Source organism: Cydia splendana, chromosome 3, assembly GCF_910591565.1.
Source record: "Cydia splendana chromosome 3, ilCydSple1.2, whole genome shotgun sequence".
Classification (NCBI taxonomy): Eukaryota; Metazoa; Arthropoda; class Insecta; order Lepidoptera; family Tortricidae; genus Cydia; species Cydia splendana.
Window position 1 is genome coordinate 3,833,766 of NC_085962.1, and position 19,058 is coordinate 3,852,823.

A 19,058-nucleotide genomic window follows, 5' to 3' on the forward strand; every position below is an offset into this window, starting at 1 on the left:
AAATGTATTAACCAATAACCATGTATACTTATAGGTACAGTTTCACTAAGCGATAGCAGCCAGGCAGGCGACACGTTCGCGCATACAGACAACATATATGTATTTTTTTTTATGTAATAGTCAGCAAACGAGCAGACGAGCCGCCTGATGGGAAGCGGTCATCGTCGCCCATGGACATAAGCAACATCACAGGAGCCACTTAAGCGTTGCCGACCCTTGAGAACCCTAAATACCCGCTTCTTGAAGAATCCCATGTCGTAACGCAAAGGAAATACCTCAGGAAGCAAGTCATTCCACATTCTGCACGTTCTGGGAAGAAACGAGCGAGATGCCCGCTTATTTTTGGTGTGCCATGTATCTAAGAAGTGGGGATGAACTTTGCTCCTTTGGCGGGAGGTGCGGTGATAGAAACGTGACGATGACACCAAATCAAAAAGTTCTTCCGAGCACTCCCCATTGTACAGACGGTATATGATAATGTTTTAAAATAAATGATTAATTTAATGTAAATTTTCCTTAACAATAAACTGGTAATAACTCAAAGTGACTTTCCTTAAATTAAATCATTGTGGTTGCATGTTTGACGCAAGTTAATACCTAATTAATAATCAACATTCAGTCAGAATGTTGGAAATACATATTGATAGTCTGGTTCTCAGTGACAGTGTAATAACCCGATAAAAGTGAGTTTTTAAATCGCCAGACAAACATTGTTTTTAAATAATTGACGGAAGTACTTATTTATCTTATTTAATTACGAGTACTTACCTCCTAGTGTTTTCATTACTTATTTACTTTACATTACTTACTTACGAGACATGTGGAATTTCAGTTTGGTATCTATATTTTGAACTAAACATTAGAACGGTGAGTCCCAAAAAAAGTTTCCTGTTGTCCACGATTTTAACCGGCTGCTAACTAGTCATCAGGCGACCAGTATCTCGTCAGATGACAACCAAAACTCACCAATTACTACCACAAGTTAATAGAGTCAGTCCATGAAAAGTCTGCAGCGGATTTGATAGTCCACGCAGTGCACGTGTTATTTTAAACGTCAAACTTCTATGAAATTATAATGTACTTATAAATGACACTTGCACTGCGTGGGCTATCAAATCCGCTGCAGACTATTCTTGGTCCGACTCTAGCCATAGTGAACCATATTAATAGGTACCTAATTAAGGTTATCAGTGAGTTTTGCTTGTCACCAGACGATTTGTGTATTGTAGTTTATTATGTTTTTCAGTTATTTGCAATAGTTCCTCATTATGATTTATTAACCGAATTCCAAATCTCAGAAGGAGGTTATCAATTGAGTTATATGTTTTTTCAGTTTTTTCCTTCCACTATTTTACGTCTCTGTTTAGCCATATGGCTGACAGGTAGAAAATTCACTAAGCATTAAGTTTGTATTTATGTATGTATTTTGTGTAATAAAGTTTAAATAAATAAATGTTCCGTAGAGGAACAGATTAGTATTAATTACTTTCTATGCATATGTAAATAGGTATTTTTCTTACATACAAAGCAACACAATTAGGAAAGAATATATTTTCGTGTAGTAGATATTTGAACTGGCAACTGCATTTATCTCAAAAGCCCTTCCGGCGCGACACAACCGCGCCACCTAGCGAGGATAAAGAAACCTCTTCTTCGCCTGCCGTTAAAACTAAATAGCCGCGTTCGATCCGCGCTCCGATTAAAATAATTCATATTTCGGTTCCCGTCGCTGCGATCTAAGTGAAAATCAACCAGAGACTAATTAGTGACCCAGTGCCCCTTATGGATATATGCAGCTGTCGATAAAGCAGAGGATTTCCCAATCATCATACATAGACCACCACGTGGTACGCCAAGGTGCTGCTGGATTTATGTAAGTTGCTCTCAATTTATCTCGGCTACATAGTTTTTTGATCCGTTCGAACCAGATTTTTCTTTCTCTGGTTGTGTTGCTCTTGTATTTTGCGATTTTTGCGGTATTTCGTACCCAGTTTTTTCGTTTAGACACGTTTGTAGTTCAATTTAGTATTGTCATTGTCGCCATCTTTGTCTCGCAAAATGGTTCCTAACCCTACAGACGGCAATACTGAAGCCGACACATCGTGTATTACACAAGACATATTCGAACGAGATCTAATTCTCGACGAATTAAAGAGAACGTTACAGTTCGCAGCGACAAATACAGATCAATTTCGTTCAAGAACGACAGATGTAACAGTGCATCAGCGAAAGTTTACTAAGATTCAAACTAAAATCGAAAAAGCGTTAATTAAATTGCAAAGCTTCAACAAAGAAGCCAATATTAAGATTCGTAACGATTTTAATGACTTGTATTACGCGATAGTTACACATTTAAATAACCTAAAGGAGGTAGACGTAGAAAGGCGTCGCGCGAGCCGCGCGCTTACCCCCAACGAAACGCTTAGCAACGATCGTCGAAATTTACCAAAATTATCGCTTCCCGAATTTCACGGCGAACCGACTGGTTGGCCTGCCTTTTTCGATTTATTTCAATCGCTGGTACACAATAACAATGCCTACACGGATGCGGAGAAGTTTAGGTATTTGCTCCTTTCTGTCAAAAACGAGCCACATAATTTAATTAAGTCAATTCCTATAACGGAAAGTAATTATGCAATTGCGCTCGATATTCTAAAATCCCGTTATGACAATAAACGCATTATTGCATCACAACATCTAGATAAGTTGTTCGATATAGATATTTGTTCCGCGCGATCAGCTGTTGCCATGAGAAATTTACTTAATGTTTATCACGAAAATATAAAGGCGCTCGAAGTCATGGATTTTCCGGTTAAGGAATGGGATTTCGTTCTGTTAAATTTATTATTACGTAAGATTCCCGTGAATACGCGAAAAGAATATGAACGTTCCTTAACCAACCCGGGCGAAATACCTAAAGTTCAGGGCCTAATTACTTTCCTCGAACGCGAACTTTCAGCGGAACAGATGATTTCAGTTTCCCATACACAGTCCACTCGAAACAATTCCTTAAGTAGTAAAAATAATACAAATATAAATTCAAATCAAATAACACCCAAGCGTGTTTTTGCAACAAGTACGGCGTCAGCCCAAAATCGACCTTACGACGATACAAATAAGGTTCGATCTTGCTTGAAGTGTAAAGGAATGCATTCCCTCAATAAATGTTTAGAATTTTTAGACCTATCGGTGAAAGATAGATTTGCATTTGTTAAAACAAATAATGTATGTTACAATTGTTTATGCCCCGGGCACGACTTAAGGAATTGTAAATCAAGTTTTAAATGTCGTAAGTGTAATAAACGACATCATACTTTAATTCATTTAGAATCAAACATTCCGCAGCCGATTATCAAGGAAGCTACGGAATCAGTTGCCGTCTCGCTCGCTCTTACGGAGCAGCCCGGCCCTAGCAGCCCGTCAGCAGTTCACGGCGTGAATGAACAGAGTTTAGGTAGTTTAGGGAAACAACCTAGCACGGTTTTATTATCAACGGCGTTGGTTGACCTTTATTACGAAGGCAACAAAGTTGCGACGATTCGATGTATGGTAGATGGGGGTTCACAATCAGCTCTGATTACAGAATCGTGTATGCAACGACTCAATTTACCGCGACAACATGTTAGTGAACCGCTGGTCGGTGTCGGCGACTTGCCGCTGGAACCTAGGGGTACCTTCGTGTGCTCAATTTCGCCTAAGGGCAAACAAAATCCAATCATTCCGTTAGAGGCGTCTATTCTGGCGAAGTTAACCCGTCAAATGCCTAGTGTACCACTAGCACCTCTCGCTGATTGGCCTCATTTGCAGGGACTCGCTTTAGCCGACCCTGAATTTCACAAACCTCAGCCGGTCGACATGATACTCGGCGAGGACATTTTCATGGATATTGTTCGCGATGGCATTGTCAGAGGTAAACCTGGCACGCCCACCGCAATTAATAGTGTGTTTGGTTATTTGCTAGGAGGTAAAGTGAACTTTACTTCCAATGTTTCGACTCCACGCCATACTTGCTTTACGTCGTTTGACAACGACAATCTTCAGAAGTTTTGGGAGCTGGAGTCAGTACCAGAGTTGCGGAGTTACACTCCCGAAGAAAAGCTATGCGAATCCTTTTTTCAAAAGACGCATACGCGTGATGAAACAGGGCGATACGTGGTCGCTCTGCCATTCAAGCCCGATGCACCGCCGCTCGGCGAGTCTCGGCAAATTGCCCTAGCACGATTCCATAAATTGGAATACCGTCTAGAACGTAACCCCCAGTTGAAGGCGGATTATCACGCTTGCCTCCAGGAGTACGTGGATCTCAACCACATGGAGCTCGCGGACGATAACCCCCCCGCTGGCGCGAGTTATTACATACCCCACCATTGTGTGTCAAAAATTTCCGAAACTACACGCACACGCGTAGTTTACGACGCTGGGTGTCGCACGACAAGTGGACACGCGTTAAATGACACTTTGTTAACAGGTCCTAAGTTACACTTAGACATTGTTGACGTTCTTCTAAAATTCAGAGTGCATAACATTGCATTTTGTTCCGACATCAAACAGATGTATCGCAATATTCTTGTGCGTGAAAGTGATAAGGATTTTCAGCGCATCCTTTGGCGCCAATCGCCCGAGGAGCCTCTGCGCGATTATAGGCTTCGTACCGTTACCTTCGGTATAAGTAGTTCCCCTTATCTCGCCTTGCGCACAATTAAACAGCTAGCTCACGACGAAGGTGAGCGTTTCCCGCGCGCCTCCCCAGTCTTACTCAATGACGTCTTTGTTGACGATGTGGTAACCGGTGCAGATACCACAGCCGAGGCTCTCGCTCTGCAGCAGGAGCTGATAGGTATTTGTGCCACGGCCGGGTTCGAATTACGTAAATGGCAAAGTAACTCGCCAGCTATTCTCGCTGTTACGCGATCCCCAGATTCTCATGGTGAGCGGCGCGAAAATGTTCATTTTGCCGAAATGGAAAATGACAAAGGGGTCAAAGTCCTTGGACTTCAATGGAATCCGGGATCAGACTCATTTAGTTTCAAAGTACAAAGTACTTCTCGGGCCTGTACGAAGCGGGCTATTCTCTCGGAAATTGCAAAAATTTACGACCCACTCGGGTTATTATCTCCGGTGACATTGTTTGCCAAACATTTAATTCAATTGCTATGGTTAGCAAAGGTTCCTTGGGACTCCGAAGCCCCTATCGATATAGTTAACTCATGGACGAGTTTTGTTAGCGAGCTCCCGCTCTTATCTCAAATTTCATTTCCTCGTCATATTTTTAATACTGACGACTTCGATTCAATCGAAATTCACGGATTTGCAGACGCAAGTCAAATTGCGTATGCCGCCTGTGTTTATATACGTCTTACGGAAAATACCGGTAAGTTTCAAACTTATTTAGTCATAGCTCGAACCCGCGTAGCTCCACTTCGGATTTGCCTTACTATTCCGAAAATGGAATTAATGGGATGCGTGATCCTGTCAAAATTGATAGAAAGAGTAATGCGCATTTACGGTGATCGCATTCGCCCCGATCAAGTGTACGCGTGGTCAGATAGTTCCGTCGCGCTCGCGTGGCTTAAGTCACCCCCGCACGAATGGAAAACGTTTGTCTCTAACCGCACCAGTGAAATTTTGTCCCGTTTCCCGGCGAGCTGCTGGCGTCACGTCCCGTCAGCTGACAACAGCGCTGACCCGGCGTCGCGCGGTCTGCTGCCCGCCGCGCTCGTACAAAATGACTTGTGGTTCCATGGTCCTACATGGCTCCAACAAAGTCACGACTCCTGGCCTATACAAAAACCGGTAGTAAACACAACGGAAGAAAAACGTAATAAAATTGAATTAACAAATATTAATTGCGCATGTGTGTCCACATTGCCTACTTTCCCGGACGATGATACTCTTATTACCCGATTTTCGTCGCTAGGTAAATTAGTTCGCGTCACGGCATTAATACTTCGTTTTTACCACAAATGTAGAAAACATAAACAAACGCTCCCGGAGTACATCACCGTACCAGAGTACCACTTTGCATTAAAGCGACTTATATTGATTACGCAACAACAAGTGTTCGAAGACGACATAAAAAATATCTCGTCAAATAAATCCCCTTCCTTACGTTTGCGGCGTCTCGCGCCTATTCTAGATAGTGAGGGATTATTACGCGTCGGCGGACGTATTCATAAATCATTTTTACCTTATGAATCAAAACATCAATTAATTTTACCTAAAAGACATCCTCTTACAAATCTTATTATTGACGATACTCATATACACGAATTGCATGCCGGTCCGCAGTGCGTGCAAAACTCGCTCTTACAGCGATATTGGCCCCGCGCGCGTATTTAGTAAAACTTCGTGCGATTTTTGCGGGCCATTTTACGTTCGCGCTAATAAAGTTCGTAATGCAAAAATAATAAAATGTTATGTTGCGGTTTTCGTATGTATGAGCGTTAAGGCTGTACATCTTGAATTAGTTTCCGAACTTTCCACAGAAGGTTTTTTAGCTGCGTTGCGACGTTTCACGTCCCGCCGAGGATATTGTACAGATATATATACCGATTGCGGACGTAACTTTGTTGGTTGCAATAATTACCTTAAAGAATTATACACGTTCTTACGTAACGATTCGGTCATGAGTGCTCTCAACCAACAAACTTTAAAACAAGGATTAACTTGGCATTTTCAGCCACCGTATGCTAGCCATTTCGGTGGACTATTCGAAGCGGCTGTTAAGAGTTTCAAAACCCATTTATACCGCGTAATAGGTACACAGACGCAAACATATGATTCTATGCACACGCTAACCTGTCAAATCGAAGCGGTACTTAACAGTCGTCCTCTCTGCGTGTTAAGTTCAGACTCTTCCGATCCGTTACCTCTTACGCCGGCTCATTTCTTAATCGGCGAGCCCTTAACGGCCCTACCGGACGTTTCTTTGATCGACGAAAACCCTAGTCGTCTTACGCGCTGGCGCTGGGTACAACAAGCTGTCCAGCATTTCTGGCGTAGATGGAGTCGTGAATATCTCCATCAACTGCAGCAGAGTACAAAGTGGCTTCAAGATCGCGGTCCCGCCATCCGTGAAGGCACTGTTGTTGTGGTATGCGATGACCACTTGCCGCCGTTACAGTGGAAACTCGCGCGCGTTCATGCTGTCCATCCGGGCACTGATCAAGTTATTCGCGTCGTAACTTTAAAAAGTGGGAACACATTGTTCAAACGACCCGTAGTTAAGGTCTGTCCCTTACCCTTAGAATAATTTCTACAATCGTTACGACTTTTAATGTTAGCATTTAAGTTAGGTATAAGTTTCTTTATCTTGTTGAACTTTCGCATGTTCTTTTAAAAGACACTACGTGTTTTTAAGGTGAGCGGCATGTTCCGTAGAGGAACAGATTAGTATTAATTACTTTCTATGCATATGTAAATAGGTATTTTTCTTACATACAAAGCAACACAATTAGGAAAGAATATATTTTCGTGTAGTAGCTAGATATTTGAACTGGCAACTGCATTTATCTCAAAAGCCCTTCCGGCGCGACACAACCGCGCCACCTAGCGAGGATAAAGAAACCTCTTCTTCGCCTGCCGTTAAAACTAAATAGCCGCGTTCGATCCGCGCTCCGATTAAAATAATTCATATTTCGGTTCCCGTCGCTGCGATCTAAGTGAAAATCAACCAGAGACTAATTAGTGACCCAGTGCCCCTTATGGATATATGCAGCTGTCGATAAAGCAGAGGATTTCCCAACCATCATACATAGACCACCACGTGGTACGCCAAGGTGCTGCTGGATTTATGTAAGTTGCTCTCAATTTATCTCGGCTACAATAAATATTCTATACTATTTTCAGGTCATAGCGTGTCAACAATGCTGCTGAAAAAAGTCCTCGTTCTGTGCATGTGTGTAGTCGGCACACTGTCAGATGTTCAGACATCTAAAATCGACCTAAAAACAACCACAGAACCAATTCTGACAACAAGCACTAAACGACCAGCACTGACGGATACCAGCACTATAAAAACAACTATGACTACAACAGACTTAACTACAAATAATGCTGTAACAGAAACGCCAACATTGCATGCAGCAGCACGCACAACTGAGAGTAGAACTCGATTATCTAATACAGATTCTATTACAACTGATGAAAGATCAATTTTGACTACAAAGTCTAGCGCTACTGTGACTACAAATTCTAGTACCTTATACAAAATTACAAAAAAATTAACTAACGAAATAACGGATGCCTCTACTGTGACTTTAAATTCCAGCTCAATTAAGACTACAGAAGATGCAAACTTTGCAACAGATGCTACAACAGATAATACCACTCTGACTACGCCCAGTACCACGGAGATAGATTCCACTTCTACTGAGAATACAGAAGTATCTACTTCTACTACAGAATACACTACAGAAACTAGAAGAGGATCAACCCTCGCAACAAGATACATTACCAGAATAAATACAGACACGTCAACAATTACAATTGACACTAAGACGGGGTCAAAAATTACTACAGATCCCAGGACAATAGAAACCATTGGATTATCAACTCCAGATTACAGCACTACAAAGAGTAGGTTAAAAGTAACTACAAATGATAACGACACTGACACTACGGGTACAAATTTGACTACGAATCCCAGTTTGACAAAGATAAATAAACCAGCTACCACTGCAGGTACGATTATAAGTAAAATTGGGTACTCAACTACTGATTATAGCACAGGGACTGCGTCAACTACGACTATATCAAACACAATTAAGTCTAGTAGAAAATCAATGTATACCACAGATTTCAGTACGACAGAGACTTCAGATACATCAACTATAACTGATAGCGTAAAGGGTGCATCAACTTTATCAACGGCTAATGAAGTATCAATTTCAACTACGGTTGAGTCCACTAATGCAATAAGTTCTAGTCCCACTAAGCCAACTCTGACTTTGAATTTTAATCCAACGAAGAATGAGAATCCGAATCTGACTCAGGCTACTTACTCGTACATTACTAAAAGCATTCCGACTACATCTTATAACGCCTCAGAAACTACAAACTCGTCTACTCTGACTTTTGATACCAGTACGGTTGAGACTGCAAAAGCTTTTGTTGCGATAGATTTTAGTACCTTGAGGACAACTGAAATGTCCAAACTGACTAAATATTCCGGCGCCAAGAATTTTAAGACCCCTGAAAGTACAAAAGGATCTGTAGCGACAGATTTTAGTTCAATGAAGACTACGGATGCATCAACTCCTGCTATGGAATCAATTACAAATATAACATCAAGTCTAACTACAATATTTAACACCAATAATATTGCTGGATTATCTACTACTACAGATACGACGAAAACTATAGAAGTTTCAATTCTGACTACGAATTTCAATACCACAAATACAACTATGTCTACCAAATTGGCACCACTCTCGACTTTTTCCATCATATTTATAGCCATAATATCAACTTTAATTATATTGTTGTTAGTATCTGTATTGATACGTATATAGAATCCGACAGCGTGTTGGCATCAAACTGTCTGAGTCAGAACAGGAATATGTACTGAACTCGTACAATCTATACTTCAGTCCAAATACAAGTGTACCTGACGTTTATGGTAATCGTTTTGGAACTATCACGCCGATCAGTAGAATAAAGAGATTACCAAAACAACAGGATCTTGACTCGTTAGAACGATTTCATTTTTACGGATAAACGTTAAATATGGCGGCAGTAGCTGACACCGAAGAACTGACAAGATTTTAACTCAATCAAATTTTAGTGAATATAAAATCATAAACTGAAATTGATGTCACATACTAAAGAAACATTGACGAAGCCGTCCAGTGGCGGAGGCCGGATTCGAACCGGCGTCTTCAGACATCCCGGCTTACGCCATTAACCCCTCTAGGCTACCTCGTTATGCCGGAACACGTCCCAATTCCTAGACTATACAGGGTGAAATTTAATTCACTGGCCAAATTGAAACACCCGAAAGAACTCGAAAAAATATTAAACACGTGTTTTTTCTTTTAATACCGCTCAGTACATTTTTTTCGAAATAACTCATCATCAAGTTGTCCTAAAAACCTCGTACGTTATGGTGAACCGACAACTACCCACTACACCCGCTTCTCTCTTATCAGTTAAGGTCATTGACACCCCGCCCCTCCCGCTGTTTGCAATCGCGTCACCAATTATGAACCCTATTGCAGCGAGATAAGACGCTTACCTACATAAGTTGCTAATTTTTCCTTCATACTTTAACGGGCTTAGAGCCGTCAAAATGCAAAGGCAACCCATTTTTAATCTAAAATATTATTTCTGACTAATGATTATTAACAAAACGCCCGTGGCTTAAAAACAATGAGTAAAAACTAGGTCAGGAATCTTGGCATTCAGGCGTATTTAAAAAATTGCATCATCTTATGTACTTACATTTGATTAAAAGTCGACGCAATTAACGAAAGTCCCACGAGATGGTACTCTTGGATTCAATCCTTGTCTGCGAAGGCGTGGAACGGATTCCATTTCGTATAATCTTTGTGCACCACGTAAACACTGACCACTTAATAAATAACACCGTACCATTTCCTAATATTCCCGGTTCGAAAACATTTTTTTAAACCTTAGTAGCGCGCGATTATTATTTTAAGGTTGGCGAGTGACGAGTGACTAATCATTTATGCTTACCGTTATGTTTACCGCTAGCGCGGAATGGTTTAGACTACCCTCGAAATTGATAAACCTGCCTACCATCGCCAACACTAACTGGGTGGACCCTATTGCAACGATTATAAGGTTTAGTGAAGGTCAGGTAAGGGTTTTGCTGATGTTGTTGTTAAAACCTACTATTAGGTTTGTTTACATTTGTGGTAATAGGGTGACCACGACTCGTAGAAAGTATTTAAAAATTGAAAAATGAAAATTAAAAAAAAATGTACTCTTTTTTTTCGCTAAATAGATTCCTTAAGTGTAACCTAGTGCCTGGAATGAATATGGCCAGTGATTTAAATTTCACCCTGTATATCATATTTCTTATATGCGTGTTTCGCTGCGACGGGGTAGCCTAGAGGTACATGGTGTTAGTTAACCATATAAATATTGGAGCTACAAACAGACTCTCTCGGCCTGATTCGAACTTTAAGATACGACAGTTAATAGATCTAGAAACGATATGGATTAGATATGTCAATGTCAAATGTGACGTTTCTTCATACAAAAACGTCACTTTTGACACTTACACATCTAATCCATATCGTATCTAGATCTATTAATTGACGTATCTTAAAGTGCGAATCGGGCAGTCTCTTGTCCAATTTTTTACCAAAACTTTATTAATACTTTAAGCTGTTTAGTCACAGGTAAATAAATATCGGATTTAATTAAAAGTTTAACTTTTTATGAATTCAGTAATTAGTTAAGTTTTAATTGGATTCTCAAAGCAACTTATTATTTTTTTATAAGTTTCAGATCTCATTTCTAACTTAATTCTTGTTAATACTATAATGTTATGATGAGAATGAAAATAACTTTCCGAAACTTGCACATTTGTAAAATATGACTCATCAGAATGAGTGACTGCAACAGCTTTTTCATTAAAATACACTTGGAATCACAGACAAAACATCCTCTAGACTGAGCATAGTCGCGCTACCCCCGCTGCCACGCATACGGTAAATTTACTCCATGTTCGAGTCGAAAGTGTCTTTGTGTGACGTCCGTCAACTCGTTCGTCGTTTTAACGGACCAATCACGGCACGGGATTTCGCTCACCTCGTCCCGCGCACCCCCGCATTTTTGGCAGCATCGGTTGCATGAAATAATTGCTCTAAACTCCGTCTAGAGCGGCGGTCGGCAACCTGCGGCCCGCGGGCCGCATGCGGCTAGTGAAACTGTCACTTGCGGCCTGCGAGCCTCTCTGGCTATGTAATATTGAGAAACGACAATGTCTGATAAAGTCATAAATATTAACAAAGTGCGGCCCGCGTCAACTTACTCATCGTTAACTACGCTACTAAAACTACGCAAAAAAAGGTTGCCGACCGCTGGTCTAGAGCGGCGGTCGGCAACCTGCGGCCCGCGGGCCGCATTCGGCTCGTGAAACTGTCACTTGCAGCCTACGAGCCCTTCTGGCTATGTAATATTGAGAAACGACAATGTCTGATAAAGTCATAAATATTAACAAAGTGCGGCCCGCGTCACCTTACTCATCGTTAACTACGCTACTAAAACTACGCAAAAAAAGGTTGCCGACCGCTGGTCTAGAGGATTCCTAGTCTATGCTTGGAATAAACTAAAGCGATAAGCAATGTAGGATTTTAAATAACAAATGCCAAGCAAATGAAAGTATAACTATGCTTAATATAATTTTAAGTTAAAATGACTTTGTATTGCAATTCACTAACTGCAAAAATGTGTTTTCTTAGGTTTATGTAAATAGTTTTTATTATGGAAAAAAACATTTAGAAAAGTCAATCTGAAACTACGTAAACTAATAAATTAACACTAATAGAGATGGAATTCTGTGATGAATTTTGAAAAATTTAATACGTAACTTAACATTTAGAATATAAAAATAAGTAAGATATAAATATTAAGTATAAACTATATGTACGTACTCGGAGATCACACATATACTGGTAGACTTAAACTAATAACGCATAGACGGATAGTCTCCATACGGCTAACCTGCCAAAACTGAAGCCGAAACACGATCGATGTGTGCGTGGAACGCTCATGTTTTACGCTCAGCAAACACACACATATATACAAAATATGTTGCCAGTATTCATTTACTTCTCTCAAAGTAGGGGAATTTTAACAACATCACACTTGGTTATTAATAATTTGGAAGTGTGTAGATTCGATTTTGTAGCAAAAGCTTTTTGTTTATTTTGGGATTTGTTGCATTTCTGTACTTTGTGAAATAAGGATTAAATAAATAGCTGATAAGTTTTTACTATTTTTATTTATTTAACAAATGTGCATAAAATAATAAGAATAAATTTAAATAGGACAGAGCATATTCGACTGTGTTTAGTCCGTTTCCAATGTTTCCATATTGCGTCATTCCGATTTAGTCTATTTTTTTCCTTCCATCTCGCAGACAGAAGTAGATCAGTCAGAAAACTGAAACGAACATGACACAAAATAAAAATAAGAAAAAAGTAAATACTTACCTAAATAATTAACTTAATTATAATTTTCTATAATTATACAATGAAATTTAATGGAGCGTATTTATTTTAGAATGTAGACGTCATGTCCCATTTGGAGGAAAAAATATTCACTACACTGGCAACATTTAGAAGAAATGGCGGCTGACGAAAATTTGGATTTTTGTATTTACGATTATGTAAAAATATCACATTAAACTCGATACTTACGCGTGAAATGTAATATTAAGCGGTTTGTATTTATTATATGATGTGTTGTGACACCCATTCACTGTACAAACAACCATCTTTCCTGTAGTTTTTGATTTTTAAACGGGAGGTGTACACACACCGATTTGACTTTGAGTACTGCGAGGGCCGTTCGAATACGATGATGCGAGTGTGACGTGACGTCGCACTTGAAATGGCTTCACTGGGGGTGTACGAACTAGGAATCTATGCCTTATAAATCTATGCTGGTAGATTGTAGTGATGCGCTTGGTTCAATTTACTACTTATATTTTTATCAGACTTATAATTTTTGGGGTAGAGATATTATTGCTCTTTCTAATTACTTTGACGCTTTGTCAGAGATTTTCGTGATTCAGCGAGATAGTATACTGAAATTTTGGATAATCCTTTTTAACCACATCACGGTCATTTAGCAATTTACTTAAATGACACAATAATTTTAAAAAATGTGAACTTTTCCAAGTAAACTAAGTAGAAGACCTCGGGTTTGTCTGGTCCAGCCAAAGAGCTGTTTGAAATCCTACATTGGTGATGCAGTCGATGTCAAAGATATGTTTACACTACAATTTATGCCTTATAATTATAATTCAAACGGAATCATTTATATACAAGATATATACAGTGGTACTACTAAACGAAATTAATAACTAGCTTAAATCTAAAATAGGCCCTTGAGGCATAGTACCAAGGATGCTGGCGCCATTTCCTTGCTCACTCGATACGTCGAGGTAGCCGCCAGCTCTTTGGTCACCAGTTACGTCAACCAGACGCATCGCGATTTCTGCAAACAACTTGTGCGCGCTGGGTCCCCATGGACCTAGAGTTTCAACTCAAAATGGTACAAAATGGTACTCTCTACAGAGGCTCTTATATTTATTACGTTTTAAAATTTCGGCGCTTTCCGCCGCTCCGCCCGCTTTTACATTAGTCCGTTTGAGGTGGGACGGTGCCAGTGCCAGTGTGTCTACGCAGGTAGCATCCCACATTAACATCCGTCCCAAGCTCCATGGATGATTCCCGCACGTCACTTTAGTAGTGAGGAAGCCTAAACCAAAGTACGAGAAATACTTATAGAGTTCATTCCCACCAATCACCGATGAACCCGTCTTTAAATTATCAAAATTGAACAACTAAGTCAAGAGGTCGGTACAAATTCAATACTGGCTTAATATAAATGCAAATTAAATTTATTTCTGAACTGTCAAATGCATTTTGAATCACAAGGAGTTGTTGTGAAGTCAATTAACCAACTTTATATTCATCCCCTTATTTTGGGGAGAAAGGGTGAAATTGTATTAGCATACTTATTAGACTTTTTTGGTCTTATACTTACTTGCTTTGATCGTGTGATATTGCGTGAAACTTCGCTTATTTTGGCTAAATTCTTTGGGAAAGTTACTTTATATTAAAATTTTCGTCATAATGTTGCCGACAAAAATCGTTTCTATTATACAATTTAAAAAGTTTGCTGACTTTACCCCGCGCCTTATTGGAGTTGTCAGATACGGTTAACTTTTTTGCAAAAATATATTTTTAATAACTTACCTGCATTTATTTAATTACACAAACGGGTCTACCGCGATATAATTTAATTGTATCCTGCATTTACCTGCATTTTAATGAAATTGGAATGTTGTGGTTCTTAAACTTTTTTATATTTCACAAAGTTTCACAATCGGAAACCAAAATGCAACATTGACATCAAGAGGTTTTGACCACGATTTAGACTACATTTTGCAAAACACCAACTCACAATTTTTGTATTTATTGCAAGTTACATATTGCCGAGACCAACTTCAAAATACAGCTAAAAACATGTTCTATGTAATAATATGTTACACTTGGAAGGTCACAAAAATATGTGACACGCTCTTATAGCTCTACAAATAAGACCGTGTCAGATATTTTTGCGGCCTTAGTTGTGTGCTGTACTCGTATTAACCAAGACAAACAGGCAGGTAATACCACTAGCATATCTAATTAACCAGCGTTCATTAATACTAGATTAACACTACAACTGGAATTAGACTCTATATCCTCTTACCAAGTGCTATTTTACATTGCACTACTATATCTAATTATAAAGCTGTGTTTACACATGCAACCTCGGCAAGGATACTTAAACTAGCACAAATGACATCACAAATTAAGCGCAACTTTATTATTAGAGATGCCACGAATATTCGGCAACTATTCGGTATTCGGCCTATTCGGCCACTTTGCCGAATATTCGGTATTAGGCCGAATGTTGCCTACTATTCGGCCGAATACCTAATATCTCTTAAACCTACCTAAAAAGATAAATTACGCAATAAAATAGCCGCAAACCACTAAATTAAACTTTTAAAATGTATTCTTGGAAAGTTGTTAAATACGAAGACTGTTTTTTGAGCCATTTGTTGGTTAATGGGTTCGATTTTATTGACTCTGACTACATTCACTAGTTCTGAGCAACAAAAATTACATCTTAGCAAACCTTGTGCTTTTTTGGCGAACAGTTTTCATAATTAATGCGACTCAAATTGTACAAATGTTATGCCGATTATTCGGCAGAGAGAGTGGCCGAATATTCGGTATGCGGTATTCGGCCAAAACCACTATTCGGGGCATCTCTATTTATTATAGCTCGACTAACTTGAGAGCTCAGAAATTGCATGCGCTTATGCATAATGTACACTTACCTTAAGTCTTATTACTTCAAGTACTTAGGGAACTTGGCGCCAATTCTCTTTTAACAATTCGATAAGGTTTTGATCTTATACGACCTTCAAAAGTGTCAATAGGCATTCGCACCATTATAGGGAGTGTGCATGAATTGTAGGGGGCAGCACAGGAGCCGCCTGTTTATTGGCGTGAAGCGTAAATGTCAAGCTTACAATGTAGCCCACAAGATGGCAGAACCTACAATGGACTAGAAAACGTACGTGATCTATAGAGGGCAGCACTTTGCTTTCGCGTGAAGTGTCAATGTACAGTTTATGTTTCGGATTCCGACCACAAGATAGCAGACCCTATATACAATCAGGGGCGTCGCCAAGATAATAATCGTAAATCGACATACGCCAAACGACAAGTAAAAATTTATCGAGATGACAGATACTACGAAAAGTCAAGTGACTATTTCCATACATTATTTAAGTATGAAATAGTTAAGTATGGTGAGTAAAGTTGCCAGAGCTCAAGGAGCCTGCGGAATATTAGGGTCGGCAACGAGCATGTAACACCTCTGGAGTTTCAAGCGTGCATTGACTACGGAGATTGCTTACCTTACTTCAATATGAAAATGGCGTACGCTGACTCAAGATCGTATCAAAATAATATTAAAACAATATCAATACGAACGATAAAGTGAGAAGGAACCTGTATTTGGCTCTGTAAATCTATTGTATTTTTTAGACATGTTTATAGCTGTTGGTTTTCCATGTATTATACAGGGTGAAATTTAATTCACTGGCCAAATTGAAACACCCGAAAGAACTCGAAAAAATATTAAACACGTGTTTTTTCTTTTAATACCGCTCAGTACATTTTTTTCGAAATAACTCATCATCAAGTTGTCCTAAAAACCTCGTACGTTATGGTGAACCGACAACTACCCACTACACCCGCTTCTCTCTTATCAGTTAAGGTCATTGACACCCCGCCCCTCCCGCTGTTTGCAATCGCGTCACCAATTATGAACCCTATTGCAGCGAGATAAGACGCTTACCTACATAAGTTGCTAATTTTTCCTTCATACTTTAACGGGCTTAGAGCCGTCAAAATGCAAAGGCAACCCATTTTTAATCTAAAATATTATTTCTGACTAATGATTATTAACAAAACGCCCGTGGCTTAAAAACAATGAGTAAAAACTAGGTCAGGAATCTTGGCATTCAGGCGTATTTAAAAAATTGCATCATCTTATGTACTTACATTTGATTAAAAGTCGACGCAATTAACGAAAGTCCCACGAGATGGTACTCTTGGATTCAATCCTTGTCTGCGAAGGCGTGGAACGGATTCCATTTCGTATAATCTTTGTGCACCACGTAAACACTGACCACTTAATAAATAACACCGTACCATTTCCTAATATTCCCGGTTCGAAAACATTTTTTTAAACCTTAGTAGCGCGCGATTATTATTTTAAGGTTGGCGAGTGACGAGTGACTAATCATTTATGCTTACCGTTATGTTTACCGCTAGCGCGGAATGGTTTAGACTACCCTCGAAATTGATAAACCTGCCTACCATCGCCAACACTAACTGGGTGGACCCTATTGCAACGATTATAAGGTTTAGTGAAGGTCAGGTAAGGGTTTTGCTGATGTTGTTGTTAAAACCTACTATTAGGTTTGTTTACATTTGTGGTAATAGGGTGACCACGACTCGTAGAAAGTATTTAAAAATTGAAAAATGAAAATTAAAAAAAAATGTACTCTTTTTTTTCGCTAAATAGATTCCTTAAGTGTAACCTAGTGCCTGGAATGAATATGGCCAGTGATTTAAATTTCACCCTGTATAATAATAAAAAAAAAAAATATCAGATTGTTAGAATAGAATCAGCCTCCTCGACTATGAAGACACAGTTGATGGAATCCTTCGGAATTTGAAATTAGTTCCAAATTGTCTTTGACGTGGTTTCAGATTTCGAGGAGAAATCATTTTGATTGTGAAAATCAGTTTAATATTTCGCGTAATAAGCTATTTATATTCAATATTCAACCTTGCTTATCAATGTGCTAATTTTACTAATTAACTAGTAGGAAATTCACAGCGAGTGGCGATAAATTAAAACACGATGGAGACACGACGAGGGAGTGTTCGCCACTCGTTTTTCGCACTTGTAGTGTAAATAACTATTCCAGTACATTATCGGTAAAGTAGCACCATTTTGCGCTCGAAAAAAGCAAAACTTTAAGGAATAAAATATCTAATACCTTTAAACGAGTAATTCTTGTTTTAAATATAAATTCAAAAATTCAAAATATATTTATTTCATAACTTGATATTACAGAGGGGCAGTACAGTGATCCCCACACTAGGCTTAGCCTGTGATGTGGGGATCTAAGCGGAATACAAATTATTATTAAAGCTAATACATTAAAATTAAAAGGAAAGGTTTCATATATTTCTTTTATTCATATATTTCGGGGATCTCGGAAACAGCTCTAACGATTTCGATGAAATTAGCTATATGGGGGTTTTCGGTGGCGATAAATCGATGTAGTTAGGTCTTTTTTGAGTTTTTATATGTTTTCCGAGCGAAGCTCGGTCTCCCAGATATTTATTGGTAAAGTAACACCATATTACTGTAAAAGTACATTTTGCGCTCGAAAAAAGCACAACTTTAAGGAATACAATATGATGGTATTATCCGTGAATGACGGCTCAAATCGAATCCCATAGTTATCGGAAAACATTTAACACTATCCAGAGGCAGCTCACGTCTGCGCTGTTAATGTGATCGGCCGTTGTCACACCGAAGCGAATCTAGCTATGTGCAATATTCTCATAATTTCCAAAATCTCTTGAAACTTTCATGAGAAAATTCTCATGCAAATTACCACTTAAAAAGTTCCCGTTCAGATTAAAGTAATAACTCATGTTCTTAAGCTTAACTGTTGATAACTATTTCATTTAACATTTACGTCACTCATTGGT